The sequence below is a fragment of the Pipra filicauda genome, unplaced genomic scaffold (genome assembly GCF_003945595.2).
Source record: "Pipra filicauda isolate LSUMZ 115617 unplaced genomic scaffold, ASM394559v2 scaffold223_size1779592_pilon, whole genome shotgun sequence".
Taxonomy (NCBI): domain Eukaryota; kingdom Metazoa; phylum Chordata; class Aves; order Passeriformes; family Pipridae; genus Pipra; species Pipra filicauda.
The window spans coordinates 1,593,924-1,603,777 of record NW_024104336.1 but is presented as its reverse complement, the minus strand read 5'-3'; the positions used below and the strand labels follow the sequence as shown (position 1 = coordinate 1,603,777).

Genomic DNA, 9,854 nt, shown 5'->3' with positions numbered 1-9,854 from the left:
TGCAAGCAGCACCATAACTCATTGTTCTGAATTAGTTTTCTTAGTTTGTTTTGTGTTTCTATTTTCATTTTATAATAAGTATATTTATATTACCTTTATTTCTTAAGAAATTTAGTTTTTCCCGTTTAAGGCAGCCAGAAACATAAAAAGGTAAAAGCAAAAAAAAAGTAATGATATTCTAAAGTAAAATCAGATAGTTACCTGACAGTAGCTTCAATCTGGTGACTTTCTAGATAAAGAAAAAAGTCTTAAATTTTATACTGGTTGTCTTCAGATCATGCAGTTCTGAGTAGGTTCAGAATGAAAATTTCAGCAAAATTTTTGACTAGCCAGTACGGTAAGATTTCTTATTATCTTTTACTTTATCTAAAACTTTAAGTTTTAGAAAGAAAAAGAAAAGAAAAGAATACTACGTAAAGATTCATAAGTATTTTAAGCTTTCTGTAAACATCTTAAAAGCAGTAGCAGATCTATTTTAAGACACTGGATTGTAGTCTTCCCTATGTTACTAGGTGAATTTAGAAAATAATAATTTTAAATTATAATACCAAAATTATTTTAAAGATGAAATGTAAAACAAACTTTCTCTTATTTTAAATAATTCTACTCAAATAGGTATTTTTAAAAGTATGCAAAAGTGCTTTTGTTTCATCTAAATATTTTTTCTATATTAGACAAACCTATTTGCAAGCTAACTTTAATGGAAAAATATGGTTTCAAGATTTCATACTGTACATAGTGTTCTTTTATGCTTTGTGGACAAATATTTTTTTCTTTGCTCTTCTTTTGAAATGCAGTACAACTGAAAAAAATTTCTGACAGGTACATCTTTCTGTATCTGTATTTTAGAAACATACTTTTCTGGGATTTCTGTGGGGTTTTTTGGGGTTTTGTATCTGTCCAAAGAAAGCATCGTAACTAAAAGATGGATATTTCATGTGTGACCTCAACATGTCTAGAACAGAGGATTTTTTCTAGAAAAAACTCTCATTGTTATTATTGTTGTTATTAGTATCTGTACAGACAATAATAAAGTTTCATCATAAAAGGTATTTACCCTGATATGAATTTTTAAATACATTTCCTAAAAGGAGAAGTGCCTTTGTACTAACATAAAACTGAGTGGATAGATACTGGCTGTATTTCCATTCATTCTAGATTATGTCTAAGTGTTCCATGGGGAAAAATATAAAAAGAAAAATTTTCTACATCAAAAAGAAATTAAAACATCTGTAAATGAAAATGGGATATATACTGTAAAATAATTACCTTCATCAACTGACCTTTTGGTTCACTGGACTGTATGAAAGTAAATGTCTGCACTAACTCAGACTCTTGGAATAAACTTTTATTATTTAACTGTATGTACATTAGCAGATGCATGATTAGTGAGGAAGTCCACATCATTGATTAGATTGACCAGCCTGTGATTCAGCTAATCTGGGTTCAGATTTTTTGCTGTGTGATGAGTTTTAAAAGCAATAGCTTCCTAAAAATGCAGATAGAAGATGAATGGGATTTTTGAAATCATTACAGCTTTTAAGTACCATTGAAATCAATAAATACTAATAACAAGATCCAAAAATGCACTTAGGCATCTGAAGTACATGATAGGCATCTGAGACCCAAAGGATGATTCAAAAGCATTAAGGTACGAAGAGTAAGTTTGCGACTGTCTTGTTGCAGTGAATGCCCAGGAGTTACTGCTGTTACTTTGGCAGAATAGTGCATTGAGGGGTGCCTTCACACCCCATGGTAAGACTAGGCTGCTTTAAAGTTGGGGTGAGTGTCCTCTGGGGGGGAGACAGGAGGACAAGTATATACAAAATTTAACATTTTGACTGTTTTGAAAGAAGGGTCAAAATGTGGTTTCTCATTTTGGAACTAATTCTGCTTTTATCCAAGGTTCCATACAAAATCTGAATTAGTGTCCAGGTCTCGGTGCTGCCTTGCACTCCCTGGCACAATAGCCTACTAACTAGAATAGGCTCCTGCAGACTAACAAGGCTGACTTGAAAAATAAAGCCAGAGTTGCTGACTCATGTGACTATAGAAAAAGTGGATGTAGGTTCTCTCCTCCTAACCTGCTTCCTGTCTTCTTCAAACAAACAAAAAATCAAAGAAAATGAAAGAGCAATTCAGTTGCCTCTGACCAAATAGGCACTTCAAGCTTATGAATCCTCAGTTCATTGTGCTTGCCTTAGCCACAGCTAGCTTTCAAAACCTTGCTCTTGTAAACCATTTTGTCCTATTTTTACATTTTTGTGGACTTTAACATTTCTAAGAGATTTACTTTTTCTGCATCCGAGCTTTTCTATCCAAGTGTTTTAAGGATGGTAACAGTAATGATTGAGAGGTGATAATATTTTTTCTGCAACCAGAACAATATGAATACCACATATAAATTCCTAGTATTACATTTCAAGAGAAGAAAAGCCCATTCCAGATAATTGCAACACAGTTAATCTGAGTCATCACTGAAGTGAGCAGTATTTTATCATTTTGTCATGAAACTTTCTGGATCATTCCTACACTTGGGCTTACTATGTCCCTTCATGAATTATGGGCAGATATACAGTTGTTAGACTGGAGACAGTACTTTTCAAAGTGCAGTCAAGGTTAAAATGAGCAAATTGAAACAGAAGAACGTTTCTAACAAATATCTTCTTCCAGAACAAGTAAAGAAAGCCTGGTCCCTCAGCGTGGAAGACAACATGGATGCATCCCAGATCCAAACATTGGCACCTCATCGATTATGTCTCGGTGCGACGGAGAGATGTCCGCGATGTCCACCACACCCATGTGTGCTGGAAGTCACTTTAAAGTGTGGGCTGGAAGTCAGCTTAAAGAAGACAGAAGTTCTCTGTCAACCAGCACCTCAGGAAGTCTTCCATCATCCCCATATCACCATTGGTGAATCAGTGCTCAAATCAGTCCAGCAGTTTAATTACCTAGGTAACCTCATCTCCTCGGACGATAAGATTGACAGAGAGATAGACAACAGGTTAGCAAAGGCATAGAGTGCTTTCGGAAAGCTTCATAAAAGAGTTTGGTGTAATAAACACCTGAAGAAAGGTACCAAGATCAGTGTTTACAGAGCCATAGTGCTGTCTACTCTCCTGTATGGATCTGAATCATGGGTCACCTACCGCCACCACCTGCGTCTCCTAGAACGCTTCCATCAACGCTGTCTCCGCACAATCCTAAACATTCACTCGTCAGGTTATGTGACCAATACATCTGTTCTAGAATAAACAGCAGTCACAAGTATTGAGGCCATGTTGCTGAGAACACAGCTGCGATGGGCAGGACACGTCTCAAGGATGAAGGACCACCGCCTCCCTAAGATCGTGCTTTATGGTGAACTTACCACCGGCTGCCGCATGAGAGGAGCCCTGAAGAGAAGATACAAGGACTCTCTGAAACAACATCTCAGCCTTGGCCATATTGATCAACGTAACAGGTCTACTCTGGCCTCCAGTCGGGAGATCTGGAGACACATCATCTATAACGCTGCTGATGCCTTTGAGAAAGCACGCAGGATCACTCTCGAGGAGAAAAGATAATGCAGAAAGAATCGTGCCCTGCAGAATTTACCACCTAAGGAGTCTTTCTGCTGTGCCTTTTGCAACCGGACATGCCTGTCTCGTATTGGCCTTTTTAGCCACCAGTGGGCTTGTGACGAACGTGGATAGAGCCTTTCCCAAATCTTCGTTCGCGAAGCCCAGCCATGAGACTGGAGAAAGTACTTTTCAAAGTGCAGTCAAGGTTAAAATGAGCAAATTGAAACAGAAGAATGTTTCTAACAAATATCTCCTTCCAGAACAAGTAAAGAAAGCCTGGTCCCTCAGCATGGAAGAGCAAACTGGCAAAGCATCAGCCTTTAAAAGTAAAGAAAGAATCAGTCACATGAAAATTGTTCTACATATTTATAAGAAAGGACTGTACAAAACCAGAAAATGAATTATTTTAATTTTGAGAAATAAATGCCACATTAGTGATAAAAATCTGAAATGAATTAAACTTTGTTGATATCCTTAGTATTATTTAGAATTCTGGTGGATACATCTCTATAAATATATATTTTTAAAAAATCCAGGTAGAAGTTTAGATAATAAAATATGTAAAATATAAATTCTTATATTCTGTTAAATTTTTGTAGATTGATATTTGTATGTGTACACATAATATATTGCATTATATAGACAGCATATATATAACATGTACACAATCTTTCAAAAAGAATATGGCAGAATGTTCAAACATTGATGGCTGTTAAAGAGAAAAGCTAGATATTATTTCTAACTTTGGAAACTGTTAAATTGCTGACTGGCAGAGGTTAGGGCAGTAGGCCAGGGAAAGGTCGCTCTATACACTGCTCTTACTCATCCTTCTTTAAAAGTTGTTATAGGTTAGAAATTCAGAATTTTTCTTTCCCCTGCCCCCCCACTGTAGGAAAGATGAAGTTTGAATGCAAACAGGGAAGGGAGTTAATTAGCCTTACAAAAGAACTAGCTAGCCAGACCACATTCCTCACTGAAGGCCCATCAGAGGCTGGGGGAAGAGGGGAGGAGTTTTGGGAGGGGGTGGCTGGTTCTGCTCGGAGGGGAGAGATTCAGACTGCTGGGTTCTCTTTTGGGGACGGAGGCAGGGTCTGTGCTTGGTGTATTTGGAGAGAAGGCCTGGAAGCCTGTCTTTCTGGCTTCCCGTCCTGTTCAGCCCTGACTGCTGGCTTCAACTTGCCTGCGAGCTGTCTTTTGTCTCCAGCCCAGACCTGCTGCGTTTTCCTCGGAGAGTCTCTGTGCTTGGTGGGAGAAAAGGAGGAGCTTTTGGGGCGTCATCAACTGAGAACAACAGTGAGTCCTGTTGGGGGTGAACTGCTGTCCTTTTCCTTTCCTTCCATTGGGGGAATAGTCTTTTCAGCTTCTCCCGTGACCCGAGACCACCCCCAGACCCCCCTCCCTGTGTGGTGACCTCCAGTGATCCAACAGCGCCCCCTGCAGGCCAACACAGAGAACTGCAGGCTCTATTACAATGATCTATCACCATACATTAATAAGAAATTGCTTTATCTAACTACAATATATTCAGTGCAGCACTGTTATAGATGTAAAAGTTAATTTTCTCCAAAGTACAAGCCTTTTAATTCTTATTAGTATATACATTGTTTTGTGTTAGCAATGTTAAGTTTTCCAGTCTTAGGATGTGTGCTGGGTTTGGCTGGGGTAGACCTAATTTTCTTCACAGCGCTCAGTATGGAGATGTGATTTGGATTTGTGCTGAAACTGTTAATAACTCAGGGATGTCTTAGCCATTGTTAAGCAGTGCTTGCACAGTGTAATGGCCTTTTCTGCCCCTTATCCCACCCCACCAGGTAGGGGTGCACAAGAAGCTGGGAGGGAACACAGACAGAACAGCTGACTCCAAGTAAGCAAAAGGATATCCCATACTGTATGGCATATAAAGCTGGGGAATGTTGGCTGGAGGGCTGTTGCTCAGGGTCTGTCTGGGCATTGGTTGGTTGGTGGTCAGCAATTTTTTTCACTTGCATCACTTATCTTTCTTTGGTTTTATTTCTCTCCCTTTATTATCTTCCTTTTCATTAAAAAGTTTTATTATTATTGATTAGTATTATTGTATTTTATTTTGGCACAATTATTAAACTGTTCTTATCTCAACTCACAAGTTTTCTCACTTTTACCCTAGCATTTCTCTTCCTTTGTCCTGTTGGGTTGGAGGAGTAAACGAGCAGCTGTGTGGGTCTTCATTGTCACCTGGGGTTTAACTGTAACAGGATGCAACCAGACATCATGCAGCTGATAGATTTCATCACAAAAAAACGAACAAAAACAATCTAACAAAACCCCCCAAAACCAAACAAACAGAAACCCCAAACCAAACCAACCAACCAACCAAAAAAACCCCAACAAGACAAAGGACAGGGAAGAAAATAAGGAAGATGCAAATACATGTGGTTTTATTTTTAGTGAGCATTACTCAAATAATATCATTATAAATTCCTGAATAACTTGGGGAAATTTTGGATAAGGTTGCAAAAATCTGCTAAGAAGAATGAATTAATTATGCATTGATAGAACCTTTTGGGTAGTGTTCAGCACACCACTCTGACAGAAAATCAATGATTATCAGTGACTACACTGTAGTTTATTACAGAATGTTCCATTGCCCTTACTGGGTGGTTGTTACCAGAAGTACTTGATCCTCTGTGAAGTAGCTTCCAAGCAAACAATGATAATAAATAATAAAAAAAGAAAACCCAACACTGTGTCTGGTTTTTTAACAAAACTTTGGAGATTTTCTTATATGAAAACACAAAAGAATGAATTTAGGTTTCCACAAAAGAATGAAAATCTCGTTATGTAAAAAACTTACTGAAGGTTTATTATTTTCAGCTGTTTTTTCATCAAAAAAATGCAATGATCTCATAAAATCCTGTGTCAAAACAGAGGTTTATTCTTGTGAAGATCCTGTCCCTCTCTATGAATTATCATCACCTGTAATCATGGGAGTGAGGCATTGGGCTTGATTTTTTTTTTAAGAGACTGGGTGCCACTTCTTAGGTAAATCACAGAAATATGAGGGTGGTACCTTTTGCTATATTTTTATGAGCCATTTAAAATTTTAATCAGGTTAATGACAATTTTTTCCCCATGTACTTGGTGTATTTACAGAGCATCCTATTTTTTGTAGTTGACTTATGTGATTAATGAAGAAAGGAAACATTCACCTCTCCTAAAAGAGGTAAATAGAGTCCCGAATGCCTGTAGATAGATTATCTGACTGGTTACTTAATCTCAGTGTGCCCTTCCCAGTGCCCCAAGTGCTGGCCCAGCACAGGTATCCTGTACAGTCCATGGCTGTTGCCTACTAGCCTTCCTTGCTTACATCGTATGTCCTTATAACCTAATTTTTCCATAAGTTTTGTTTGATCTCTCTTTTTTTGCTTTATTCTGGTAGTGCTTCTTACCTAGGTTAATCACAATGACTGTGTAGAGAGAATTTAGGAAGACTAAGCCTCTACTTTAGGCAACTAACTAAAATAGTGGCTGTGAATATCCTCTCTCTCTTACTGTTATATACAAAAGCACATGAAAGGAAAAGAGAGAGAATCTCATACTATATATAAGAATTTTCAAGTTGCCCTCTAACATGCTGAATACTAGAACACAAAACTACACTGGGAAAAATTATCACTAAGATTACTCTGTCAGTGAAAAGTTGTCCAGGGGAAAGTAGAAATTCCTGACAATAGAGAAAACTAGTTTAATGGCAAAATGACAGGATGAACCTTTTCCATTTAGTCTGACAGCAGAACATGAATTCTACATTGCACAGTATTAGTGGCTTATTGGTTGATAATCCAACGATATGAGAATAGCATGTGCAGTTTACCAGAAGGTTGAAAACTCCTTTATTGTATTCAGTAACCATAAAATGGTCACTTATAGTCTATTTTTTTTTTTTAAATTTAGCTGGAAATATGTTAGAGTTTTTTCTTTATGAAAAAAATACATTTACTAAAAACTGTTTTTTGGTATAATGTAGCATTTTTTTTTTCATAAAGGATCTGAATTTCAGAGGATTTCTCTTATGTCATGTATGGTCTTCTCTGTTTTCAGAATAAAATTGAACATTCAAAAGATGTAGATATCATTATAGATTTTGTTTACCCTATAGCTATACACTGTGTATCCTGCCGACATCCTGAATGCTGTGCTAGCATATCAGAAAAGTTAGAAATTTCAAATTATTTAATATTATTCTCTCATATTTTTTCTAATAAAAGAAGAAATTATTTATTGTTAATGAAATAAAGCTATTCATTTGTCTGTGACATCTTTATAAACCTGAAAATGTAACTCAGAAAATACAAGGAAGGCAATTCTCCTTAAAATTATATCATGCGGAATGAAACCATAATTTTGAAATTCAGGATGCTAAAATAAGACTTTTCATGAATCTGTGTGCTTGTTTTGAAGGAGACATTTTGTTCCTAATAAATATTTAATTAAAAGCAGATAGAAAGAAAGAGGGAGAAATTAATGCCTTGTGGTACGTTGGCTGTCTCATACAAATCACTGAAGTACAAAGTTAGCTCTTTTTTTTTTACCCTAGTTTTTCACGTAAGTACAGCTGTCACAAACAATATAGCCATGGAGAAGAGGAAAAAATAAAGTGAAAACAGGGTAACTGTAAAACTCTAATTGAAGAAATGATGCTTCTGCAAAGTGGCATTTTCCATGACACAATTCAGTTTACAAGGAAAACAGGAAAATAAAAATGTAGTGGACTGACAAATTTAGTGTAAATATAGTAGAAATTAAATTTTAATAGTGCATAATATTTTTAATATTCAATATATTTTAACAAAACAGTTTTTGTAAAACTACCTCCTGGTAAATGTTTCTGAAATCCAGAAAGAAGAGTTTTCTGACTAAGTACAGGAAGAAAATAAATTATATGTCATACACATATCAAGGCCAGTGATGTTTTTTTCATGGAGGCAGTGGTTTTTGCATTTTAATCAATATCTAATTTCCTACAGACTAATCTCATTGATTTTTGGGATGAAATTATTACAGAAGGAATGTCGCTCTGTAGGTTCACAGAAGTAAAGAGATATTCGTGTAGCTTTGGAATTACATGGGAATAACTTCATTGAATCTTTTCTTCAATCTTCTTTACACAAAAAGAAAAGAAAAGAAAGAGATGCACCAGAAAATCTTCTAGTGAAACAGATCTGGAGGTTTTATACAGAAGGAAACGTAAATGAAGAGGAATGAGATTGTCCCAAAGACATGAATAGAAACAAAATGAAATTTTGGTACAAAGTCAAGTGCTAAGTTAGGTAGGTATGGCCAGTCTTCGTGAACGAAGATTTGGGAAAGATCATTACCCTTCAAACCTGCGCAGTGGATTTTTTAGGTGAGACACAGTGTGCGCTGAACTGAGCCCACCCTTTAATCCTGAGGTTCAACTGCCGGGGCCGAGTGAAACTCGGACGGTGGCAGCGAGGTCCTCAGGACGTAGGTTTGTTTAGAGTGACCTTCTCTTAGATGGATGGCCTTACAGGGCTGACGAGCTCCATCTACCCGGAGGGATTCCCTGACCGGGAATCGAACCCAGGCCGCAGCAGTGAGAGCGCTGCATCCTAACCACTAGACCATCAGGGAGCCCCCCAAGTGCTAAGTACTCATGGAGTAATCATAATCATTAACAGTCCCAAATATTCAGAAACTAAGAATCATGCCTTTTTAAAGGTCTACTGGAACTGACTCAAAATTTAAAGTATATATTTAAGATTATTTTCCTTGCTATTTACTGTGAAAGTACTTCAAATGGAAGGAAAAAAGTAAGACTGCCACTATATGGCAGGTTATAGGGTCCCCAAAGAGGGGAAAAAATCAAAACAAAACAAAAAGAAAAACCAAAATCCCCTCTAAAATGGCAATATAAATTTGGAACTTATTGTAGATGAAAAATCATGCTAAGGCAACAGGTTGTACAACTCAGATGAAAGTTTCAGATTCTCATCTAATTTTTATTAGAAAACACAAACCCTTTTTTCTTGCTTTTCATGAATTTATTACAGTAGTTGTTTTGATAGGAAAGTGGTTATTTATCCCTTATGTTGCTTTATGGGGAATACAAGTTTTAAAAACTTTCCTCCCCTTGATCATGATGATTTGAACAGTCCTATACCTTTGTGTAATCTGTCTAAAGAAAAAGATGAAACTCATTTATGAAGTGTGGTTTGGTTTGGGGAGAGTAGAGTTCTTCTTTTCTTATTTTAATTACTTTGTTTTTTGGTTTGTTTCCTAGAGAAAGTGCCA

At 36.7% G+C, this 9,854-nt stretch overlaps 1 non-coding gene across 1 annotated transcript; it reads right to left on the bottom strand.

The window, feature by feature from the left end:
* Positions 1-9,122: 9,122 nt before the first annotated feature.
* TRNAE-CUC lies at positions 9,123-9,194 on the bottom strand. The gene has a single exon. It is a non-coding gene; the product is annotated as a tRNA-Glu (tRNA).
* Positions 9,195-9,854: the final 660 nt, after the last annotated feature.